Source organism: Coregonus lavaretus (genome assembly GCF_964263955.1).
Source record: "Coregonus lavaretus genome assembly, chromosome: 26".
Lineage (NCBI taxonomy): Eukaryota > Metazoa > Chordata > Actinopteri > Salmoniformes > Salmonidae > Coregonus > Coregonus lavaretus.
The window spans coordinates 7,501-35,139 of NC_140013.1; positions in this window are offsets into that span (position 1 = coordinate 7,501).

The window sequence follows — 27,639 nt, forward strand, 5'->3', positions numbered from 1 at the left end:
AACCCTAACCCTAACCCTAACCTTAACCCTAACCCTAACCCTAACCCTAACCCTAACCCTAACCCTAACCTAACCCTAACCCTAACCCTAACCCTAACCCAGCTCCCCACGACATTACCTTCTCCACATACAGAATTGGACAGGGGTGTCCGATGGAGTTTTTATCCCTGTACCCCTAACCCTAACCCTAACCCTAACCCTAACAATAATCCTAACCCTCTACGGCCAGTGTTGCCAACTTAGCGACTTTTTCGCTATATTTATCGAGTTTTCAGACTCCTCTGTATGTGCAAAAAACATAGCCAAATTTTGAAATCCATCTAGCCCCCTCCAAAGCACATCAATGGACATCTACGGCCTCCCAGAAGTACAACAAAACAAACCCTAGCTCCCCACGACATTACCTTCTCCACATACAGAATTGGACAGGGGTGTCCAATTGAGTTTTTATCCCTGTATGTGCAAAAAACATAGCCAAATTTTGAAATCCATCTAGCCCCCTCCAAAGCACATCAATGGACATCTACGGCCTCCCAGAAGTACAACAAAACAAACCCCAGCTCCCCACGACATTACCTTCTCCACATACAGAATTGGACAGGGGTGTCCAATTGAGTTTTTATCCCTGTATGTGCAAAAAACATAGCCAAATTTTGAAATCCATCTAGCCCCCTCCAAAGCACATCAATGGACATCTACGGCCTCCCAGAAGTACAACAAAACAAACCCCAGCTCCCCACGACATTACCTTCTCCACATACAGAATTGGACAGGGGTGTCCAATTGAGTTTTTATCCCTGTATGTGCAAAAAACATAGCCAAATTTTGAAATCCATCTAGCTCCCTCCAAAGCACATCAATGGACATCTACGGCCTCCCAGAAGTACAACAAAACAAACCCCAGCTCCCCACGACATTACCTTCTCCACATACAGAATTGGACAGGGGTGTCCAATTGAGTTTTTATCCCTGTATGTGCAAAAAACATAGCCAAATTTTGAAATCCATCTAGCTCCCTCCAAAGCACATCAATGGACATCTACGGCCTCCCAGAAGTACAACAAAACAAACCCCAGCTCCCCACGACATTACCTTCTCCACATACAGAATTGGACAGGGGTGTCCGATGGAGTTTTTATCCCTGTACCTAACCCTAACCCTAACCCTAACCCTAACCCCTAACCCTAACCCTAACCCTAACCCTAACCCTAACCCCAACCCCTAACCCTAACCCTAACCCTAACCCTAACCTTAACCCTAACCCTAACCCTAACCCTAACCCTAACCCTAACCTAACCCTAACCCTAACCCTAACCCTAACCCTAACCCTAACCCAGCTCCCCACGACATCACCTTCTCCACATACAGAATTGGACAGGGGTGTCCGATGGAGTTTTTATCCCTGTACCCCTAACCCTAACCCTAACCCTAACCCTAACCCTAAACCCTAACCCTAACCCTAACAATAATCCTAACCCTCTACGGCCAGTGTTGCCAACTTAGCGACTTTTTCGCTATATTTATCGAGTTTTCAGACTCCTCTGTATGTGCAAAAAACATAGCCAAATTTTGAAATCCATCTAGCCCCCTCCAAAGCACATCAATGGACATCTATGGCCTCCCAGAAGTAAAACAAAACAAACCCCAGCTCCCCACGACATTACCTTCTCCACATACAGAATTGGACAGGGGTGTCCGATGGAGTTTTTATCCCTGTACCTAACCCTAACCCTAACCCTAACCCTAACCCTAACCCTAACCCTAAACCCTAACCCTAACCCTAACCCTAACCCTAACCCTAACCCTAACCCTAACCCATCAATGGACATCTACGGCCTCCCAGAAGTACAACAAAACAAACCCCAGCTCCCCACGACATTACCTTCTCCACATACAGAATTGGACAGGGGTGTCCGATGGAGTTTTTATCCCTGTACCTAACCCTAACCCTAACCCTAACCCTAACCCTAACCCTAACCCTAACCCTAACCCTTGCCCCCTCCAAAGCACATCAATTGACATCTACGGCCTCCCAGAAGTACAACAAAACAAACCCCAGCTCCCCACGACATTACCTTCTCCACATACAGAATTGGACAGGGGTGTCCAATTGAGTTTTTATCCCTGTATGTGCAAAAAACATAGCCAAATTTTGAAATCCATCTAGCCCCCTCCAAAGCACCTCAATGGACATCTACGGCCTCCCAGAAGTACAACAAAACAAACCCCAGCTCCCCACGACATTACCTTCTCCACATACAGAATTGGACAGGGGTGTCCGATGGAGTTTTTATCCCTAACCCTAACCCTAACCCTAACCCTAACCCTAACCCTAACCCTGTGCCGCAACTTTAACAGAATCCAACAGCCGGAGACTGTCTTGTTTCTTAAAAAAAAAAAAAAGCCCTGTAAAACCATCTAGGAGCACGTTTCAATACCCCCTGAGTCATCTAGGATAGGTTTGTGTTGCACTTTTTTTTAAGTCACCAAAGAGCCAAACACTTAGCAGAATCCATCAGACGGAGACTAAGTTTTGAAATCCATCTAGCCCCCTCCAAAGCACATCAATGGACATCTACAGCCTCCCAGAAGTACAACAAAACAAACCCCAGCTCCCCACGACATTACCTTCTCCACATACAGAATTGGACAGGGGTGTCCGATGGAGTTTTTATCCCTGTACCTAACCCTAACCCTAACCCTAACCCCTAACCCTAACCCCTAACCCTAACCCTAACCCTAACCCTAACCCCAACCCCTAACCCTAACCCTAACCCTAACCTTAACCCTAACCCTAACCCTAACCCTAACCCTAACCCTAACCTAACCCTAACCATAACCCTAACCCTAACCCTAACCCTAACCCTAACCCAGCTCCCCACGACATCACCTTCTCCACATACAGAATTGGACAGGGGTGTCCGATGGAGTTTTTATCCCTGTACCCCTAACCCTAACCCTAACCCTAACCCTAACCCTAAACCCTAACCCTAACCCTAACAATAATCCTAACCCTCTACGGCCAGTGTTGCCAACTTAGCGACTTTTTCGCTATACTTATCGAGTTTTCAGACTCCTCTGTATGTGCAAAAAACATAGCCAAATTTTGAAATCCATCTAGCCCCCTCCAAAGCACATCAATGGACATCTATGGCCTCCCAGAAGTAAAACAAAACAAACCCCAGCTCCCCACGACATTACCTTCTCCACATACAGAATTGGACAGGGGTGTCCGATGGAGTTTTTATCCCTGTACCTAACCCTAACCCTAACCCTAACCCTAACCCCAACCCCTAACCCTAACCCTAACCCTAACCCTAACCCTAACCCTAACCTTAACCCTAACCCTAACCCTAACCCTAACCCTAACCCTAACCTAACCCTAACCCTAACCCTAACCCTAACCCAGCTCCCCACGACATTACCTTCTCCACATACAGAATTGGACAGGGGTGTCCGATGGAGTTTTTATCCCTGTACCCCTAACCCTAACCCTAACCCTAACCCTAACAATAATCCTAACCCTCTACGGCCAGTGTTGCCAACTTAGCGACTTTTTCGCTATATTTATCGAGTTTTCAGACTCCTCTGTATGTGCAAAAAACATAGCCAAATTTTGAAATCCATCTAGCCCCCTCCAAAGCACATCAATGGACATCTACGGCCTCCCAGAAGTACAACAAAACAAACCCCAGCTCCCCACGACATTACCTTCTCCACATACAAAATTGGACAGGGGTGTCCAATTGAGTTTTTATCCCTGTATGTGCAAAAAACATAGCCAAATTTTGAAATCCATCTAGCTCCCTCCAAAGCACATCAATGGACATCTACGGCCTCCCAGAAGTACAACAAAACAAACCCCAGCTCCCCACGACATTACCTTCTCCACATACAGAATTGGACAGGGGTGTCCAATTGAGTTTTTATCCCTGTATGTGCAAAAAACATAGCCAAATTTTGAAATCCATCTAGCCCCCTCCAAAGCACATCAATGGACATCTACGGCCTCCCAGAAGTACAACAAAACAAACCCCAGCTCCCCACGACATTACCTTCTCCACATACAGAATTGGACAGGGGTGTCCAATTGAGTTTTTATCCCTGTATGTGCAAAAAACATAGCCAAATTTTGAAATCCATCTAGCTCCCTCCAAAGCACATCAATGGACATCTACGGCCTCCCAGAAGTACAACAAAACAAACCCCAGCTCCCCACGACATTACCTTCTCCACATACAGAATTGGACAGGGGTGTCCAATTGAGTTTTTATCCCTGTATGTGCAAAAAACATAGCCAAATTTTGAAATCCATCTAGCTCCCTCCAAAGCACATCAATGGACATCTACGGCCTCCCAGAAGTACAACAAAACAAACCCCAGCTCCCCACGACATTACCTTCTCCACATACAGAATTGGACAGGGGTGTCCGATGGAGTTTTTATCCCTGTACCTAACCCTAACCCTAACCCTAACCCTAACCCTAACCCCTAACCCTAACCCTAACCCTAACCCTAACCCTAACCCCAACCCCTAACCCTAACCCTAACCCTAACCCTAACCTTAACCCTAACCCTAACCCTAACCCTAACCCTAACCTAACCCTAACCCTAACCCTAACCCTAACCCTAACCCTAACCCTAACCCAGCTCCCCACGACATCACCTTCTCCACATACAGAATTGGACAGGGGTGTCCGATGGAGTTTTTATCCCTGTACCCCTAACCCTAACCCTAACCCTAACCCTAAACCCTAACCCTAACCCTAACAATAATCCTAACCCTCTACGGCCAGTGTTGCCAACTTAGCGACTTTTTCGCTATATTTATCGAGTTTTCAGACTCCTCTGTATGTGCAAAAAACATAGCCAAATTTTGAAATCCATCTAGCCCCCTCCAAAGCACATCAATGGACATCTATGGCCTCCCAGAAGTAAAACAAAACAAACCCCAGCTCCCCACGACATTACCTTCTCCACATACAGAATTGGACAGGGGTGTCCGATGGAGTTTTTATCCCTGTACCTAACCCTAACCCTAACCCTAACCCTAACCCTAACCCTAACCCTAAACCCTAACCCTAACCCTAACCCTAACCCTAACCCTAACCTAACCCTAACCCTAACCCTAACCCTAACCCATCAATGGACATCTACGGCCTCCCAGAAGTACAACAAAACAAACCCCAGCTCCCCACGACATTACCTTCTCCACATACAGAATTGGACAGGGGTGTCCGATGGAGTTTTTATCCCTGTACCTAACCCTAACCCTAACCCTAACCCTAACCCTAACCCTAACCCTAACCCTAACCCTAACCCTAACCCTTGCCCCCTCCAAAGCACATCAATTGACATCTACGGCCTCCCAGAAGTACAACAAAACAAACCCCAGCTCCCCACGACATTACCTTCTCCACATACAGAATTGGACAGGGGTGTCCAATTGAGTTTTTATCCCTGTATGTGCAAAAAACATAGCCAAATTTTGAAATCCATCTAGCCCCCTCCAAAGCACCTCAATGGACATCTACGGCCTCCCAGAAGTACAACAAAACAAACCCCAGCTCCCCACGACATTACCTTCTCCACATACAGAATTGGACAGGGGTGTCCGATGGAGTTTTTATCCCTAACCCTAACCCTAACCCTAACCCTAACCCTAACCCTAACCCTGTGCCGCAACTTTAACAGAATCCAACAGCCGGAGACTAAGTCGTGTTTCTTAAAAAAAAAAAAAAAAGCCCTGTAAAACCATCTAGGAGCACGTTTCAATACCCCCTGAGTCATCTGGGATAGGTTTGTGTTGCACTTGTTTTTAAGTCACCAAAGAGCCAAACACTTAGCAGAATCCATCAGACGGAGACTAAGTTTTGAAATCCATCTAGCCCCCTCCAAAGCACATCAATGGACATCTATGGCCTCCCAGAAGTACAACAAAACAAACCCCAGCTCCCCACGACATTACCTTCTCCACATACAGAATTGGACAGGGGTGTCCGATGGAGTTTTTATCCCTGTACCTAACCCTAACCCTAACCCTAACCCTAACCCCTAACCCTAACCCTAACCCTAACCCTAACCCCAACCCCTAACCCTAACCCTAACCCTAACCTTAACCCTAACCCTAACCCTAACCCTAACCCTAACCCTAACCTAACCCTAACCCTAACCCTAACCCTAACCCTAACCCAGCTCCCCACGACATCACCTTCTCCACATACAGAATTGGACAGGGGTGTCCGATGGAGTTTTTATCCCTGTACCCCTAACCCTAACCCTAACCCTAACCCTAACCCTAACCCTAAACCCTAACCCTAACCCTAACAATAATCCTAACCCTCTACGGCCAGTGTTGCCAACTTAGCGACTTTTTCGCTATATTTATCGAGTTTTCAGACTCCTCTGTATGTGCAAAAAACATAGCCACATTTTGAAATCCATCTAGCCCCCTCCAAAGCACATCGATGGACATCTATGGCCTCCCAGGAGTACAACAAAACAAACCCCAGCTCCCCACGACATTACCTTCTCCACATACAGAATTGGACAGGGGTGTCCGATGGAGTTTTTATCCCTGTACCTAACCCTAACCCTAACCCTAACCCTAACCCTAACCCTAAACCCAACCCTAACCCTAACCCTAACCCTAACCCTAACCCTAAACCTAAACCTGCCAGTGTTGCCAATTTAGCGACTTTGTCGCTATATTTATTGAGTTTTCAGACCCCATAATGTTGAAATCCACCTAGCCCCCTCCAAAGCACATCGATGGACATCTACGGCCTCCCAGGAGTACAACAAAACAAACCCCAGCTCCCCACGACATTACCTTCTCCACATACAGAATTGGACAGGGGTGTCCAATTGAGTTTTTATCCCTGTACCTATGTGTAAAAAACATAACAAAATTTTGAAATCCACCTAGCCCCCTCCAAAGCACATCGATTGACATCTACGGCCTCCCAGGAGTACAGCAAAACAAACCCCAGCTCCCCACGACATTACCTTCTCCACATACAGAATTGGACAGGGGTGCAAAAAAGGTGCCCTGTAAAACCATCTAGGAGCACGTTTCAATACCCCCTGAGTCATCTGGAATAGGTTTGTGTTGCACTTTTTTTTTAGTCACCAAAGAGCCAAACACTTAGTCTCCGGCTGTTGGATTCTGTTAAAGTTGCGGCACATGTGCCGCAGCTTTAACAGAATCCAACAGGCTAAAAGAAATGTTTCACGTTTGTTACACTCAAACAGTGTCTCCTCTCATATGCTGAACTGGTCGCAATGTGGATTTGGCCTAAAACATGATTTTGGACAATGTTCATGGAACTCAGCTTAAAACGTACTTGCAGACTTGAAAACCCTTGCCTATTGTAGAGCGCGCCTCCTACTTCCACTGCTGAACGAAAACCCATGATTTTGGACCCTGTTTTCAAGCGAAAAGGCTAAAAGAAATGTTTCACGTTTGTTACACTCAAACAGTGTCTCCTCTCATATGCTGAACTGGTCGCATTGTGGATTTTGGTTAAAACATGATTTTGGACAATGTTCATGGATCTCAGCTTAAAACGTACTTGCAGACTTGAAAACCCTTGCCTATTGTAGAGCGCGCCTCCTACTTCCACTGCTGAACGAAAACCCATGATTTTGGACCCTGTTTTCATGCGAAAAGGCTAAAAGAAATGTTTCACGCTTGTTACACTCAAACAGTGTCTCCTCTCATATGCTGAACTGGTCGCATTGTGGATTTTGGTTAAAACATGATTTTGGACAATGTTCATGGAACTCAGCTTAAAACGTACTTGCAGACTTGAAAACCCTTGCCTATTGTAGAGCGCGCCTCCTACTTCCACTGCTGAACGAAAACCCATGATTTTGGACCCTGTTTTCATGCGAAAAGGCTAAAAGAATTGTTTCACGTTTGTTACACTCAAACAGTGTCTCCTCTCATATGCTGAACTGGTCGCATTGTGGATTTTGGTTAAAACATGATTTTGGACAATGTTCATGGATCTCAGCTTAAAACGTACTTGCAGACTTGAAAACCCTTGCCTATTGTAGAGCGCGCCTCCTACTTCCACTGCTGAACGAAAACCCATGATTTTGGACCCTGTTTTCATGCGAAAAGGCTAAAAGAAATGTTTCACGCTTGTTACACTCAAACAGTGTCTCCTCTCATATGCTGAACTGGTCGCATTGTGGATTTTGGTTAAAACATGATTTTGGACAATGTTCATGGAACTCAGCTTAAAACGTACTTGCAGACTTGAAAACCCTTGCCTATTGTAGAGCGCGCCTCCTACTTCCACTGCTGAACGAAAACCCATGATTTTGGACCCTGTTTTCATGCGAAAAGGCTAAAAGAATTGTTTCACGTTTGTTACACTCAAACAGTGTCTCCTGTCATATGCTGATCTGGTCGCAATATGGATTTGGCCTAAAACATGATTTTGGACAATGTTCATGGAACTCAGCTTAAAACGTACTTGCAGACTTGAAAACCCTTGCCTATTGTAGAGCGCGCCTCCTACTTCCACTGCTGAACGAAAACCCATGATTTTGGACCCTGTTTTCATGCGAAAAGGCTAAAAGAAATGTTTCACGCTTGTTACACTCAAACAGTGTCTCCTCTCATATGCTGAACTGGTCGCATTGTGGATTTGGCCTAAAACATGATTTTGGACAATGTTCATGGAACTCAGCTTAAAACGTACTTGCAGACTTGAAAACCCTTGCCTATTGTAGAGCGCGCCTCCTACTTCCACTGCTGAACGAAAACCCATGATTTTGGACCCTGTTTTCATGCGAAAAGGCTAAAAGAATTGTTTCACGTTTGTTACACTCAAACAGTGTCTCCTGTCATATGCTGATCTGGTAGCAATGTGGATTTGGCCTAAAACATGATTTTGGACAATGTTCATGGAACTCAGCTTAAAACGTACTTGCAGACTTGAAAACCCTTGCCTATTGTAGAGCGCGCCTCCTACTTCCACTGCTGAACGAAAACCCATGATTTTGGACCCTGTTTTTATGCGAAAAGGCTAAAAGAAATGTTTCACGCTTGTTACACTCAAACAGTGTCTCCTCTCATATGCTGAACTGGTCGCATTGTGGATTTTGGTTAAAACATGATTTTGGACAATGTTCATGGAACTCAGCTTAAAACGTACTTGCAGACTTGAAAACCCTTGCCTATTGTAGAGCGCGCCTCCTACTTCCACTACTGAACGAAAACCTATGATTTTGGACCCTGTTTTCATGCGAAAAGGCTAAAAGAATTGTTTCACGTTTGTTACACTCAAACAGTGTCTCCTCTCATATGCTGAACTGGTCGCATTGTGGATTTGGCCTAAAACATGATTTTGGACAATGTTCATGGAACTCAGCTTAAAACGTACTTGCAGACTTGAAAACCCTTGCCTATTGTAGAGCGCGCCTCCTACTTCCACTGCTGAACGAAAACCCTTGATTTTGGACCCTGTTTTCATGCGAAAAGGCTAAAAGAATTGTTTCACGTTTGTTACACTCAAACAGTGTCTCCTGTCATATGCTGATCTGGTCGCAATGTGGATTTGGCCTAAAACATGATTTTGGACAATGTTCATGGAACTCAGCTTAAAACGTACTTGCAGACTTGAAAACCCTTGCCTATTGTAGAGCGCGCCTCCTACTTCCACTGCTGAACGAAAACCCATGATTTCGGACCCTGTTTTCATGCGAAAAGGCTAAAAGAAATGTTTCACGCTTGTTACACTCAAACAGTGTCTCCTCTCATATGCTGAACTGGTCGCATTGTGGATTTGGCCTAAAACATGATTTTGGACAATGTTCATGGAACTCAGCTTAAAACGTACTTGCAGACTTGAAAACCCTTGCCTATTGTAGAGCGCGCCTCCTACTTCCACTGCTGAACGAAAACCCATGATTTTGGACCCTGTTTTCATGCGAAAAGGCTAAAAGAAATGTTTCACGCTTGTTACACTCAAACAGTGTCTCCTCTCATATGCTGAACTGGTCGCATTGTGGATTTGGCCTAAAACATGATTTTGGACAATGTTCATGGAACTCAGCTTAAAACGTACTTGCAGACTTGAAAACCCTTGCCTATTGTAGAGCGCGCCTCCTACTTCCACTGCTGAACGAAAACCCATGATTTTGGACCCTGTTTTCATGCGAAAAGGCTAAAAGAAATGTTTCACGCTTGTTACACTCAAACAGTGTCTCCTCTCATATGCTGAACTGGTCGCATTGTGGATTTGGCCTAAAACATGATTTTGGACAATGTTCATGGAACTCAGCTTAAAACGTACTTGCAGACTTGAAAACCCTTGCCTATTGTAGAGCGCGCCTCCTACTTCCACTGCTGAACGAAAACCCATGATTTTGGACCCTGTTTTCATGCGAAAAGGCTAAAAGAAATGTTTCACGCTTGTTACACTCAAACAGTGTCTCCTCTCATATGCTGAACTGGTCGCAATATGGATTTGGCCTAAAACATGATTTTGGACAATGTTCATGGAACTCAGCTTAAAACGTACTTGCAGACTTGAAAACCCTTGCCTATTGTAGAGCGCGCCTCCTACTTCCACTGCTGAACGAAAACCCATGATTTTGGACCCTGTTTTCATGCGAAAAGGCTAAAAGAAATGTTTCACGCTTGTTACACTCAAACAGTGTCTCCTCTCATATGCTGAACTGGTCGCATTGTGGATTTTGGTTAAAACATGATTTTGGACAATGTTCATGGAACTCAGCTTAAAACGTACTTGCAGACTTGAAAACCCTTGCCTATTGTAGAGCGCGCCTCCTACTTCCACTACTGAACGAAAACCTATGATTTTGGACCCTGTTTTCATGCGAAAAGGCTAAAAGAATTGTTTCACGTTTGTTACACTCAAACAGTGTCTCCTCTCATATGCTGAACTGGTCGCATTGTGGATTTGGCCTAAAACATGATTTTGGACAATGTTCATGGAACTCAGCTTAAAACGTACTTGCAGACTTGAAAACCCTTGCCTATTGTAGAGCGCGCCTCCTACTTCCACTGCTGAACGAAAACCCATGATTTTGGACCCTGTTTTCATGCGAAAAGGCTAAAAGAATTGTTTCACGTTTGTTACACTCAAACAGTGTCTCCTGTCATATGCTGATCTGGTCGCAATATGGATTTGGCCTAAAACATGATTTTGGACAATGTTCATGGAACTCAGCTTAAAACGTACTTGCAGACTTGAAAACCCTTGCCTATTGTAGAGCGCGCCTCCTACTTCCACTGCTGAACGAAAACCCATGATTTTGGACCCTGTTTTCATGCGAAAAGGCTAAAAGAAATGTTTCACGCTTGTTACACTCAAACAGTGTCTCCTCTCATATGCTGAACTGGTCGCATTGTGGATTTGGCCTAAAACATGATTTTGGACAATGTTCATGGAACTCAGCTTAAAACGTACTTGCAGACTTGAAAACCCTTGCCTATTGTAGAGCGCGCCTCCTACTTCCACTGCTGAACGAAAACCCATGATTTTGGACCCTGTTTTCATGCGAAAAGGCTAAAAGAATTGTTTCACGTTTGTTACACTCAAACAGTGTCTCCTGTCATATGCTGATCTGGTCGCAATGTGGATTTGGCCTAAAACATGATTTTGGACAATGTTCATGGAACTCAGCTTAAAACGTACTTGCAGACTTGAAAACCCTTGCCTATTGTAGAGCGCGCCTCCTACTTCCACTGCTGAACGAAAACCCATGATTTTGGACCCTGTTTTCATGCGAAAAGGCTAAAAGAAATGTTTCACGCTTGTTACACTCAAACAGTGTCTCCTCTCATATGCTGAACTGGTCGCATTGTGGATTTGGCCTAAAACATGATTTTGGACAATGTTCATGGAACTCAGCTTAAAACGTACTTGCAGACTTGAAAACCCTTGCCTATTGTAGAGCGCGCCTCCTACTTCCACTGCTGAACGAAAACCCATGATTTTGGACCCTGTTTTCATGCGAAAAGGCTAAAAGAAATGTTTCACGCTTGTTACACTCAAACAGTGTCTCCTCTCATATGCTGAACTGGTCGCATTGTGGATTTGGCCTAAAACATGATTTTGGACAATGTTCATGGAACTCAGCTTAAAACGTACTTGCAGACTTGAAAACCCTTGCCTATTGTAGAGCGCGCCTCCTACTTCCACTGCTGAACGAAAACCCATGATTTTGGACCCTGTTTTCATGCGAAAAGGCTAAAAGAAATGTTTCACGCTTGTTACACTCAAACAGTGTCTCCTCTCATATGCTGAACTGGTCGCATTGTGGATTTGGCCTAAAACATGATTTTGGACAATGTTCATGGAACTCAGCTTAAAACGTACTTGCAGACTTGAAAACCCTTGCCTATTGTAGAGCGCGCCTCCTACTTCCACTGCTGAACGAAAACCCATGATTTTGGACCCTGTTTTCATGCGAAAAGGCTAAAAGAATTGTTTCACGTTTGTTACACTCAAACAGTGTCTCCTGTCATATGCTGATCTGGTCGCAATGTGGATTTGGCCTAAAACATGATTTTGGACAATGTTCATGGAACTCAGCTTAAAACGTACTTGCAGACTTGAAAACCCTTGCCTATTGTAGAGCGCGCCTCCTACTTCCACTGCTGAACGAAAACCCATGATTTTGGACCCTGTTTTCATGCGAAAAGGCTAAAAGAAATGCTTCACGCTTGTTACACTCAAACAGTGTCTCCTCTCATATGCTGAACTGGTCGCATTGTGGATTTTGGTTAAAACATGATTTTGGACAATGTTCATGGAACTCAGCTTAAAACGTACTTGCAGACTTGAAAACCCTTGCCTATTGTAGAGCGCGCCTCCTACTTCCACTACTGAACGAAAACCTATGATTTTGGACCCTGTTTTCATGCGAAAAGGCTAAAAGAATTGTTTCACGTTTGTTACACTCAAACAGTGTCTCCTCTCATATGCTGTACTGGTCGCATTGTGGATTTGGCCTAAAACATGATTTTGGACAATGTTCATGGAACTCAGCTTAAAACGTACTTGCAGACTTGAAAACCCTTGCCTATTGTAGAGCGCGCCTCCTACTTCCACTGCTGAACGAAAACCCATGATTTTGGACCCTGTTTTCATGCGAAAAGGCTAAAAGAATTGTTTCACGTTTGTTACACTCAAACAGTGTCTCCTGTCATATGCTGATCTGGTCGCAATGTGGATTTGGCCTAAAACATGATTTTGGACAATGTTCATGGAACTCAGCTTAAAACGTACTTGCAGACTTGAAAACCCTTGCCTATTGTAGAGCGCGCCTCCTACTTCCACTGCTGAACGAAAACCCATGATTTTGGACCCTGTTTTCATGCGAAAAGGCTAAAAGAAATGTTTCACGCTTGTTACACTCAAACAGTGTCTCCTCTCATATGCTGAACTGGTCGCATTGTGGATTTGGCCTAAAACATGATTTTGGACAATGTTCATGGAACTCAGCTTAAAACGTACTTGCAGACTTGAAAACCCTTGCCTATTGTAGAGCGCGCCTCCTACTTCCACTGCTGAACGAAAACCCATGATTTTGGACCCTGTTTTCATGCGAAAAGGCTAAAAGAAATGTTTCACGCTTGTTACACTCAAACAGTGTCTCCTCTCATATGCTGAACTGGTCGCAATATGGATTTGGCCTAAAACATGATTTTGGACAATGTTCATGGAACTCAGCTTAAAACGTACTTGCAGACTTGAAAACCCTTGCCTATTGTAGAGCGCGCCTCCTACTTCCACTGCTGAACGAAAACCCATGATTTTGGACCCTGTTTTCATGCGAAAAGGCTAAAAGAAATGTTTCACGCTTGTTACACTCAAACAGTGTCTCCTCTCATATGCTGAACTGGTCGCAATATGGATTTGGCCTAAAACATGATTTTGGACAATGTTCATGGAACTCAGCTTAAAACGTACTTGCAGACTTGAAAACCCTTGCCTATTGTAGAGCGCGCCTCCTACTTCCACTGCTGAACGAAAACCCATGATTTTGGACCCTGTTTTCATGCGAAAAGGCTAAAAGAAATGTTTCACGCTTGTTACACTCAAACAGTGTCTCCTCTCATATGCTGAACTGGTCGCATTGTGGATTTTGGTTAAAACATGATTTTGGACAATGTTCATGGAACTCAGCTTAAAACGTACTTGCAGACTTGAAAACCCTTGCCTATTGTAGAGCGCGCCTCCTACTTCCACTGCTGAACGAAAACCCATGATTTTGGACCCTGTTTTCATGCGAAAAGGCTAAAAGAATTGTTTCACGTTTGTTACACTCAAACAGTGTCTCCTGTCATATGCTGATCTGGTCGCAATATGGATTTGGCCTAAAACATGATTTTGGACAATGTTCATGGAACTCAGCTTAAAACGTACTTGCAGACTTGAAAACCCTTGCCTATTGTAGAGCGCGCCTCCTACTTCCACTGCTGAACGAAAACCCATGATTTTGGACCCTGTTTTCATGCGAAAAGGCTAAAAGAAATGTTTCACGCTTGTTACACTCAAACAGTGTCTCCTCTCATATGCTGAACTGGTCGCATTGTGGATTTGGCCTAAAACATGATTTTGGACAATGTTCATGGAACTCAGCTTAAAACGTACTTGCAGACTTGAAAACCCTTGCCTATTGTAGAGCGCGCCTCCTACTTCCACTGCTGAACGAAAACCCATGATTTTGGACCCTGTTTTCATGCGAAAAGGCTAAAAGAAATGTTTCACGCTTGTTACACTCAAACAGTGTCTCCTCTCATATGCTGAACTGGTCGCAATATGGATTTGGCCTAAAACATGATTTTGGACAATGTTCATGGAACTCAGCTTAAAACGTACTTGCAGACTTGAAAACCCTTGCCTATTGTAGAGCGCGCCTCCTACTTCCACTGCTGAACGAAAACCCATGATTTTGGACCCTGTTTTCATGCGAAAAGGCTAAAAGAAATGTTTCACGCTTGTTACACTCAAACAGTGTCTCCTCTCATATGCTGAACTGGTCGCATTGTGGATTTTGGTTAAAACATGATTTTGGACAATGTTCATGGAACTCAGCTTAAAACGTACTTGCAGACTTGAAAACCCTTGCCTATTGTAGAGCGCGCCTCCTACTTCCACTGCTGAACGAAAACCCATGATTTTGGACCCTGTTTTCATGCGAAAAGGCTAAAAGAATTGTTTCACGTTTGTTACACTCAAACAGTGTCTCCTGTCATATGCTGATCTGGTCGCAATATGGATTTGGCCTAAAACATGATTTTGGACAATGTTCATGGAACTCAGCTTAAAACGTACTTGCAGACTTGAAAACCCTTGCCTATTGTAGAGCGCGCCTCCTACTTCCACTGCTGAACGAAAACCCATGATTTTGGACCCTGTTTTCATGCGAAAAGGCTAAAAGAAATGTTTCACGCTTGTTACACTCAAACAGTGTCTCCTCTCATATGCTGAACTGGTCGCATTGTGGATTTGGCCTAAAACATGATTTTGGACAATGTTCATGGAACTCAGCTTAAAACGTACTTGCAGACTTGAAAACCCTTGCCTATTGTAGAGCGCGCCTCCTACTTCCACTGCTGAACGAAAACCCATGATTTTGGACCCTGTTTTCATGCGAAAAGGCTAAAAGAATTGTTTCACGTTTGTTACACTCAAACAGTGTCTCCTGTCATATGCTGATCTGGTCGCAATGTGGATTTGGCCTAAAACATGATTTTGGACAATGTTCATGGAACTCAGCTTAAAACGTACTTGCAGACTTGAAAACCCTTGCCTATTGTAGAGCGCGCCTCCTACTTCCACTGCTGAACGAAAACCCATGATTTTGGACCCTGTTTTCATGCGAAAAGGCTAAAAGAAATGTTTCACGCTTGTTACACTCAAACAGTGTCTCCTCTCATATGCTGAACTGGTCGCATTGTGGATTTGGCCTAAAACATGATTTTGGACAATGTTCATGGAACTCAGCTTAAAACGTACTTGCAGACTTGAAAACCCTTGCCTATTGTAGAGCGCGCCTCCTACTTCCACTGCTGAACGAAAACCCATGATTTTGGACCCTGTTTTCATGCGAAAAGGCTAAAAGAAATGTTTCACGCTTGTTACACTCAAACAGTGTCTCCTCTCATATGCTGAACTGGTCGCATTGTGGATTTTGGTTAAAACAAAATTTTGGACAATGTTCATGGAACTCAGCTTAAAACGTACTTGCAGACTTGAAAACCCTTGCCTATTGTAGAGCGCGCCTCCTACTTCCACTGCTGAACGAAAACCCATGATTTTGGACCCTGTTTTCATGCGAAAAGGCTAAAAGAATTGTTTCACGTTTGTTACACTCAAACAGTGTCTCCTGTCATATGCTGATCTGGTCGCAATATGGATTTGGCCTAAAACATGATTTTGGACAATGTTCATGGAACTCAGCTTAAAACGTACTTGCAGACTTGAAAACCCTTGCCTATTGTAGAGCGCGCCTCCTACTTCCACTGCTGAACGAAAACCCATGATTTTGGACCCTGTTTTCATGCGAAAAGGCTAAAAGAAATGTTTCACGCTTGTTACACTCAAACAGTGTCTCCTCTCATATGCTGAACTGGTCGCATTGTGGATTTGGCCTAAAACATGATTTTGGACAATGTTCATGGAACTCAGCTTAAAACGTACTTGCAGACTTGAAAACCCTTGCCTATTGTAGAGCGCGCCTCCTACTTCCACTGCTGAACGAAAACCCATGATTTTGGACCCTGTTTTCATGCGAAAAGGCTAAAAGAATTGTTTCACGTTTGTTACACTCAAACAGTGTCTCCTGTCATATGCTGATCTGGTCGCAATGTGGATTTGGCCTAAAACATGATTTTGGACAATGTTCATGGAACTCAGCTTAAAACGTACTTGCAGACTTGAAAACCCTTGCCTATTGTAGAGCGCGCCTCCTACTTCCACTGCTGAACGAAAACCCATGATTTTGGACCCTGTTTTCATGCGAAAAGGCTAAAAGAAATGTTTCACGCTTGTTACACTCAAACAGTGTCTCCTCTCATATGCTGAACTGGTCGCATTGTGGATTTGGCCTAAAACATGATTTTGGACAATGTTCATGGAACTCAGCTTAAAACGTACTTGCAGACTTGAAAACCCTTGCCTATTGTAGAGCGCGCCTCCTACTTCCACTGCTGAACGAAAACCCATGATTTTGGACCCTGTTTTCATGCGAAAAGGCTAAAAGAATTGTTTCACGTTTGTTACACTCAAACAGTGTCTCCTGTCATATGCTGATCTGGTCGCAATGTGGATTTGGCCTAAAACATGATTTTGGACAATGTTCATGGAACTCAGCTTAAAACGTACTTGCAGACTTGAAAACCCTTGCCTATTGTAGAGCGCGCCTCCTACTTCCACTGCTGAACGAAAACCCATGATTTTGGACCCTGTTTTCATGCGAAAAGGCTAAAAGAAATGCTTCACGCTTGTTACACTCAAACAGTGTCTCCTCTCATATGCTGAACTGGTCGCATTGTGGATTTTGGTTAAAACATGATTTTGGACAATGTTCATGGAACTCAGCTTAAAACGTACTTGCAGACTTGAAAACCCTTGCCTATTGTAGAGCGCGCCTCCTACTTCCACTACTGAACGAAAACCTATGATTTTGGACCCTGTTTTCATGCGAAAAGGCTAAAAGAATTGTTTCACGTTTGTTACACTCAAACAGTGTCTCCTCTCATATGCTGAACTGGTCGCATTGTGGATTTGGCCTAAAACATGATTTTGGACAATGTTCATGGAACTCAGCTTAAAACGTACTTGCAGACTTGAAAACCCTTGCCTATTGTAGAGCGCGCCTCCTACTTCCACTGCTGAACGAAAACCCATGATTTTGGACCCTGTTTTCATGCGAAAAGGCTAAAAGAAATGTTTCACGCTTGTTACACTCAAACAGTGTCTCCTCTCATATGCTGAACTGGTCGCATTGTGGATTTGGCCTAAAACATGATTTTGGACAATGTTCATGGAACTCAGCTTAAAACGTACTTGCAGACTTGAAAACCCTTGCCTATTGTAGAGCGCGCCTCCTACTTCCACTGCTGAACGAAAACCCATGATTTTGGACCCTGTTTTCATGCGAAAAGGCTAAAAGAATTGTTTCACGTTTGTTACACTCAAACAGTGTCTCCTGTCATATGCTGATCTGGTCGCAATGTGGATTTGGCCTAAAACATGATTTTGGACAATGTTCATGGAACTCAGCTTAAAACGTACTTGCAGACTTGAAAACCCTTGCCTATTGTAGAGCGCGCCTCCTACTTCCACTGCTGAACGAAAACCCATGATTTTGGACCCTGTTTTCATGCGAAAAGGCTAAAAGAAATGTTTCACGCTTGTTACACTCAAACAGTGTCTCCTCTCATATGCTGAACTGGTCGCATTGTGGATTTGGCCTAAAACATGATTTTGGACAATGTTCATGGAACTCAGCTTAAAACGTACTTGCAGACTTGAAAACCCTTGCCTATTGTAGAGCGCGCCTCCTACTTCCACTGCTGAACGAAAACCCATGATTTTGGACCCTGTTTTCATGCGAAAAGGCTAAAAGAATTGTTTCACGTTTGTTACACTCAAACAGTGTCTCCTGTCATATGCTGATCTGGTCGCAATGTGGATTTGGCCTAAAACATGATTTTGGACAATGTTCATGGAACTCAGCTTAAAACGTACTTGCAGACTTGAAAACCCTTGCCTATTGTAGAGCGCGCCTCCTACTTCCACTGCTGAACGAAAACCCATGATTTTGGACCCTGTTTTCATGCGAAAAGGCTAAAAGAAATGCTTCACGCTTGTTACACTCAAACAGTGTCTCCTCTCATATGCTGAACTGGTCGCATTGTGGATTTTGGTTAAAACATGATTTTGGACAATGTTCATGGAACTCAGCTTAAAACGTACTTGCAGACTTGAAAACCCTTGCCTATTGTAGAGCGCGCCTCCTACTTCCACTACTGAACGAAAACCTATGATTTTGGACCCTGTTTTCATGCGAAAAGGCTAAAAGAATTGTTTCACGTTTGTTACACTCAAACAGTGTCTCCTCTCATATGCTGAACTGGTCGCATTGTGGATTTGGCCTAAAACATGATTTTGGACAATGTTCATGGAACTCAGCTTAAAACGTACTTGCAGACTTGAAAACCCTTGCCTATTGTAGAGCGCGCCTCCTACTTCCACTGCTGAACGAAAACCCATGATTTTGGACCCTGTTTTCATGCGAAAAGGCTAAAAGAATTGTTTCACGTTTGTTACACTCAAACAGTGTCTCCTGTCATATGCTGATCTGGTCGCAATATGGATTTGGCCTAAAACATGATTTTGGACAATGTTCATGGAACTCAGCTTAAAACGTACTTGCAGACTTGAAAACCCTTGCCTATTGTAGAGCGCGCCTCCTACTTCCACTGCTGAACGAAAACCCATGATTTTGGACCCTGTTTTCATGCGAAAAGGCTAAAAGAAATGTTTCACGCTTGTTACACTCAAACAGTGTCTCCTCTCATATGCTGAACTGGTCGCATTGTGGATTTGGCCTAAAACATGATTTTGGACAATGTTCATGGAACTCAGCTTAAAACGTACTTGCAGACTTGAAAACCCTTGCCTATTGTAGAGCGCGCCTCCTACTTCCACTGCTGAACGAAAACCCATGATTTTGGACCCTGTTTTCATGCGAAAAGGCTAAAAGAATTGTTTCACGTTTGTTACACTCAAACAGTGTCTCCTGTCATATGCTGATCTGGTCGCAATGTGGATTTGGCCTAAAACATGATTTTGGACAATGTTCATGGAACTCAGCTTAAAACGTACTTGCAGACTTGAAAACCCTTGCCTATTGTAGAGCGCGCCTCCTACTTCCACTGCTGAACGAAAACCCATGATTTTGGACCCTGTTTTCATGCGAAAAGGCTAAAAGAAATGTTTCACGCTTGTTACACTCAAACAGTGTCTCCTCTCATATGCTGAACTGGTCGCATTGTGGATTTGGCCTAAAACATGATTTTGGACAATGTTCATGGAACTCAGCTTAAAACGTACTTGCAGACTTGAAAACCCTTGCCTATTGTAGAGCGCGCCTCCTACTTCCACTGCTGAACGAAAACCCATGATTTTGGACCCTGTTTTCATGCGAAAAGGCTAAAAGAATTGTTTCACGTTTGTTACACTCAAACAGTGTCTCCTGTCATATGCTGATCTGGTCGCAATGTGGATTTGGCCTAAAACATGATTTTGGACAATGTTCATGGAACTCAGCTTAAAACGTACTTGCAGACTTGAAAACCCTTGCCTATTGTAGAGCGCGCCTCCTACTTCCACTGCTGAACGAAAACCCATGATTTTGGACCCTGTTTTCATGCGAAAAGGCTAAAAGAAATGCTTCACGCTTGTTACACTCAAACAGTGTCTCCTCTCATATGCTGAACTGGTCGCATTGTGGATTTTGGTTAAAACATGATTTTGGACAATGTTCATGGAACTCAGCTTAAAACGTACTTGCAGACTTGAAAACCCTTGCCTATTGTAGAGCGCGCCTCCTACTTCCACTACTGAACGAAAACCTATGATTTTGGACCCTGTTTTCATGCGAAAAGGCTAAAAGAATTGTTTCACGTTTGTTACACTCAAACAGTGTCTCCTCTCATATGCTGTACTGGTCGCATTGTGGATTTGGCCTAAAACATGATTTTGGACAATGTTCATGGAACTCAGCTTAAAACGTACTTGCAGACTTGAAAACCCTTGCCTATTGTAGAGCGCGCCTCCTACTTCCACTGCTGAACGAAAACCCATGATTTTGGACCCTGTTTTCATGCGAAAAGGCTAAAAGAATTGTTTCACGTTTGTTACACTCAAACAGTGTCTCCTGTCATATGCTGAACTGGTCGCATTGTGGATTTGGCCTAAAACATGATTTTGGACAATGTTCATGGAACTCAGCTTAAAACGTACTTGCAGACTTGAAAACCCTTGCCTATTGTAGAGCGCGCCTCCTACTTCCACTGCTGAACGAAAACCCATGATTTTGGACCCTGTTTTCATGCGAAAAGGCTAAAAGAATTGTTTCACGTTTGTTACACTCAAACAGTGTCTCCTGTCATATGCTGATCTGGTCGCAATATGGATTTGGCCTAAAACATGATTTTGGACAATGTTCATGGAACTCAGCTTAAAACGTACTTGCAGACTTGAAAACCCTTGCCTATTGTAGAGCGCGCCTCCTACTTCCACTGCTGAACGAAAACCCATGATTTTGGACCCTGTTTTCATGCGAAAAGGCTAAAAGAAATGTTTCACGCTTGTTACACTCAAACAGTGTCTCCTCTCATATGCTGAACTGGTCGCATTGTGGATTTGGCCTAAAACATGATTTTGGACAATGTTCATGGAACTCAGCTTAAAACGTACTTGCAGACTTGAAAACCCTTGCCTATTGTAGAGCGCGCCTCCTACTTCCACTGCTGAACGAAAACCCATGATTTTGGACCCTGTTTTCATGCGAAAAGGCTAAAAGAATTGTTTCACGTTTGTTACACTCAAACAGTGTCTCCTGTCATATGCTGATCTGGTCGCAATGTGGATTTGGCCTAAAACATGATTTTGGACAATGTTCATGGAACTCAGCTTAAAACGTACTTGCAGACTTGAAAACCCTTGCCTATTGTAGAGCGCGCCTCCTACTTCCACTGCTGAACGAAAACCCATGATTTTGGACCCTGTTTTCATGCGAAAAGGCTAAAAGAAATGTTTCACGCTTGTTACACTCAAACAGTGTCTCCTCTCATATGCTGAACTGGTCGCATTGTGGATTTGGCCTAAAACATGATTTTGGACAATGTTCATGGAACTCAGCTTAAAACGTACTTGCAGACTTGAAAACCCTTGCCTATTGTAGAGCGCGCCTCCTACTTCCACTGCTGAACGAAAACCCATGATTTTGGACCCTGTTTTCATGCGAAAAGGCTAAAAGAAATGTTTCACGCTTGTTACACTCAAACAGTGTCTCCTCTCATATGCTGAACTGGTCGCATTGTGGATTTTGGTTAAAACAAAATTTTGGACAATGTTCATGGAACTCAGCTTAAAACGTACTTGCAGACTTGAAAACCCTTGCCTATTGTAGAGCGCGCCTCCTACTTCCACTGCTGAACGAAAACCCATGATTTTGGACCCTGTTTTCATGCGAAAAGGCTAAAAGAATTGTTTCACGTTTGTTACACTCAAACAGTGTCTCCTGTCATATGCTGATCTGGTCGCAATATGGATTTGGCCTAAAACATGATTTTGGACAATGTTCATGGAACTCAGCTTAAAACGTACTTGCAGACTTGAAAACCCTTGCCTATTGTAGAGCGCGCCTCCTACTTCCACTGCTGAACGAAAACCCATGATTTTGGACCCTGTTTTCATGCGAAAAGGCTAAAAGAAATGTTTCACGCTTGTTACACTCAAACAGTGTCTCCTCTCATATGCTGAACTGGTCGCATTGTGGATTTGGCCTAAAACATGATTTTGGACAATGTTCATGGAACTCAGCTTAAAACGTACTTGCAGACTTGAAAACCCTTGCCTATTGTAGAGCGCGCCTCCTACTTCCACTGCTGAACGAAAACCCATGATTTTGGACCCTGTTTTCATGCGAAAAGGCTAAAAGAATTGTTTCACGTTTGTTACACTCAAACAGTGTCTCCTGTCATATGCTGATCTGGTCGCAATGTGGATTTGGCCTAAAACATGATTTTGGACAATGTTCATGGAACTCAGCTTAAAACGTACTTGCAGACTTGAAAACCCTTGCCTATTGTAGAGCGCGCCTCCTACTTCCACTGCTGAACGAAAACCCATGATTTTGGACCCTGTTTTCATGCGAAAAGGCTAAAAGAAATGTTTCACGCTTGTTACACTCAAACAGTGTCTCCTCTCATATGCTGAACTGGTCGCATTGTGGATTTGGCCTAAAACATGATTTTGGACAATGTTCATGGAACTCAGCTTAAAACGTACTTGCAGACTTGAAAACCCTTGCCTATTGTAGAGCGCGCCTCCTACTTCCACTGCTGAACGAAAACCCATGATTTTGGACCCTGTTTTCATGCGAAAAGGCTAAAAGAATTGTTTCACGTTTGTTACACTCAAACAGTGTCTCCTGTCATATGCTGATCTGGTCGCAATGTGGATTTGGCCTAAAACATGATTTTGGACAATGTTCATGGAACTCAGCTTAAAACGTACTTGCAGACTTGAAAACCCTTGCCTATTGTAGAGCGCGCCTCCTACTTCCACTGCTGAACGAAAACCCATGATTTTGGACCCTGTTTTCATGCGAAAAGGCTAAAAGAAATGCTTCACGCTTGTTACACTCAAACAGTGTCTCCTCTCATATGCTGAACTGGTCGCATTGTGGATTTTGGTTAAAACATGATTTTGGACAATGTTCATGGAACTCAGCTTAAAACGTACTTGCAGACTTGAAAACCCTTGCCTATTGTAGAGCGCGCCTCCTACTTCCACTACTGAACGAAAACCTATGATTTTGGACCCTGTTTTCATGCGAAAAGGCTAAAAGAATTGTTTCACGTTTGTTACACTCAAACAGTGTCTCCTCTCATATGCTGAACTGGTCGCATTGTGGATTTGGCCTAAAACATGATTTTGGACAATGTTCATGGAACTCAGCTTAAAACGTACTTGCAGACTTGAAAACCCTTGCCTATTGTAGAGCGCGCCTCCTACTTCCACTGCTGAACGAAAACCCATGATTTTGGACCCTGTTTTCATGCGAAAAGGCTAAAAGAAATGTTTCACGCTTGTTACACTCAAACAGTGTCTCCTCTCATATGCTGAACTGGTCGCATTGTGGATTTGGCCTAAAACATGATTTTGGACAATGTTCATGGAACTCAGCTTAAAACGTACTTGCAGACTTGAAAACCCTTGCCTATTGTAGAGCGCGCCTCCTACTTCCACTGCTGAACGAAAACCCATGATTTTGGACCCTGTTTTCATGCGAAAAGGCTAAAAGAATTGTTTCACGTTTGTTACACTCAAACAGTGTCTCCTGTCATATGCTGATCTGGTCGCAATGTGGATTTGGCCTAAAACATGATTTTGGACAATGTTCATGGAACTCAGCTTAAAACGTACTTGCAGACTTGAAAACCCTTGCCTATTGTAGAGCGCGCCTCCTACTTCCACTGCTGAACGAAAACCCATGATTTTGGACCCTGTTTTCATGCGAAAAGGCTAAAAGAAATGTTTCACGCTTGTTACACTCAAACAGTGTCTCCTCTCATATGCTGAACTGGTCGCATTGTGGATTTGGCCTAAAACATGATTTTGGACAATGTTCATGGAACTCAGCTTAAAACGTACTTGCAGACTTGAAAACCCTTGCCTATTGTAGAGCGCGCCTCCTACTTCCACTGCTGAACGAAAACCCATGATTTTGGACCCTGTTTTCATGCGAAAAGGCTAAAAGAATTGTTTCACGTTTGTTACACTCAAACAGTGTCTCCTGTCATATGCTGATCTGGTCGCAATGTGGATTTGGCCTAAAACATGATTTTGGACAATGTTCATGGAACTCAGCTTAAAACGTACTTGCAGACTTGAAAACCCTTGCCTATTGTAGAGCGCGCCTCCTACTTCCACTGCTGAACGAAAACCCATGATTTTGGACCCTGTTTTCATGCGAAAAGGCTAAAAGAAATGCTTCACGCTTGTTACACTCAAACAGTGTCTCCTCTCATATGCTGAACTGGTCGCATTGTGGATTTTGGTTAAAACATGATTTTGGACAATGTTCATGGAACTCAGCTTAAAACGTACTTGCAGACTTGAAAACCCTTGCCTATTGTAGAGCGCGCCTCCTACTTCCACTACTGAACGAAAACCTATGATTTTGGACCCTGTTTTCATGCGAAAAGGCTAAAAGAATTGTTTCACGTTTGTTACACTCAAACAGTGTCTCCTCTCATATGCTGAACTGGTCGCATTGTGGATTTGGCCTAAAACATGATTTTGGACAATGTTCATGGAACTCAGCTTAAAACGTACTTGCAGACTTGAAAACCCTTGCCTATTGTAGAGCGCGCCTCCTACTTCCACTGCTGAACGAAAACCCATGATTTTGGACCCTGTTTTCATGCGAAAAGGCTAAAAGAATTGTTTCACGTTTGTTACACTCAAACAGTGTCTCCTGTCATATGCTGATCTGGTCGCAATGTGGATTTGGCCTAAAACATGATTTTGGACAATGTTCATGGAACTCAGCTTAAAACGTACTTGCAGACTTGAAAACCCTTGCCTATTGTAGAGCGCGCCTCCTACTTCCACTGCTGAACGAAAACCCATGATTTTGGACCCTGTTTTCATGCGAAAAGGCTAAAAGAAATGTTTCACGCTTGTTACACTCAAACAGTGTCTCCTCTCATATGCTGAACTGGTCGCATTGTGGATTTGGCCTAAAACATGATTTTGGACAATGTTCATGGAACTCAGCTTAAAACGTACTTGCAGACTTGAAAACCCTTGCCTATTGTAGAGCGCGCCTCCTACTTCCACTGCTGAACGAAAACCCATGATTTTGGACCCTGTTTTCATGCGAAAAGGCTAAAAGAAATGTTTCACGCTTGTTACACTCAAACAGTGTCTCCTCTCATATGCTGAACTGGTCGCAATATGGATTTGGCCTAAAACATGATTTTGGACAATGTTCATGGAACTCAGCTTAAAACGTACTTGCAGACTTGAAAACCCTTGCCTATTGTAGAGCGCGCCTCCTACTTCCACTGCTGAACGAAAACCCATGATTTTGGACCCTGTTTTCATGCGAAAAGGCTAAAAGAATTGTTTCACGTTTGTTACACTCAAACAGTGTCTCCTGTCATATGCTGATCTGGTCGCAATGTGGATTTGGCCTAAAACATGATTTTGGACAATGTTCATGGAACTCAGCTTAAAACGTACTTGCAGACTTGAAAACCCTTGCCTATTGTAGAGCGCGCCTCCTACTTCCACTGCTGAACGAAAACCCATGATTTTGGACCCTGTTTTCATGCGAAAAGGCTAAAAGAAATGTTTCACGCTTGTTACACTCAAACAGTGTCTCCTCTCATATGCTGAACTGGTCGCATTGTGGATTTGGCCTAAAACATGATTTTGGACAATGTTCATGGAACTCAGCTTAAAACGTACTTGCAGACTTGAAAACCCTTGCCTATTGTAGAGCGCGCCTCCTACTTCCACTGCTGAACGAAAACCCATGATTTTGGACCCTGTTTTCATGCGAAAAGGCTAAAAGAATTGTTTCACGTTTGTTACACTCAAACAGTGTCTCCTGTCATATGCTGATCTGGTCGCAATGTGGATTTGGCCTAAAACATGATTTTGGACAATGTTCATGGAACTCAGCTTAAAACGTACTTGCAGACTTGAAAACCCTTGCCTATTGTAGAGCGCGCCTCCTACTTCCACTGCTGAACGAAAACCCATGATTTTGGACCCTGTTTTCATGCGAAAAGGCTAAAAGAAATGCTTCACGCTTGTTACACTCAAACAGTGTCTCCTCTCATATGCTGAACTGGTCGCATTGTGGATTTTGGTTAAAACATGATTTTGGACAATGTTCATGGAACTCAGCTTAAAACGTACTTGCAGACTTGAAAACCCTTGCCTATTGTAGAGCGCGCCTCCTACTTCCACTACTGAACGAAAACCTATGATTTTGGACCCTGTTTTCATGCGAAAAGGCTAAAAGAATTGTTTCACGTTTGTTACACTCAAACAGTGTCTCCTCTCATATGCTGAACTGGTCGCATTGTGGATTTGGCCTAAAACATGATTTTGGACAATGTTCATGGAACTCAGCTTAAAACGTACTTGCAGACTTGAAAACCCTTGCCTATTGTAGAGCGCGCCTCCTACTTCCACTGCTGAACGAAAACCCATGATTTTGGACCCTGTTTTCATGCGAAAAGGCTAAAAGAATTGTTTCACGTTTGTTACACTCAAACAGTGTCTCCTGTCATATGCTGATCTGGTCGCAATGTGGATTTGGCCTAAAACATGATTTTGGACAATGTTCATGGAACTCAGCTTAAAACGTACTTGCAGACTTGAAAACCCTTGCCTATTGTAGAGCGCGCCTCCTACTTCCACTGCTGAACGAAAACCCATGATTTTGGACCCTGTTTTCATGCGAAAAGGCTAAAAGAAATGTTTCACGCTTGTTACACTCAAACAGTGTCTCCTCTCATATGCTGAACTGGTCGCATTGTGGATTTGGCCTAAAACATGATTTTGGACAATGTTCATGGAACTCAGCTTAAAACGTACTTGCAGACTTGAAAACCCTTGCCTATTGTAGAGCGCGCCTCCTACTTCCACTGCTGAACGAAAACCCATGATTTTGGACCCTGTTTTCATGCGAAAAGGCTAAAAGAAATGTTTCACGCTTGTTACACTCAAACAGTTTCTCCTCTCATATGCTGAACTGGTCGCATTGTGGATTTTGGTTAAAACATGATTTTGGACAATGTTCATGGAACTCAGCTTAAAACGTACT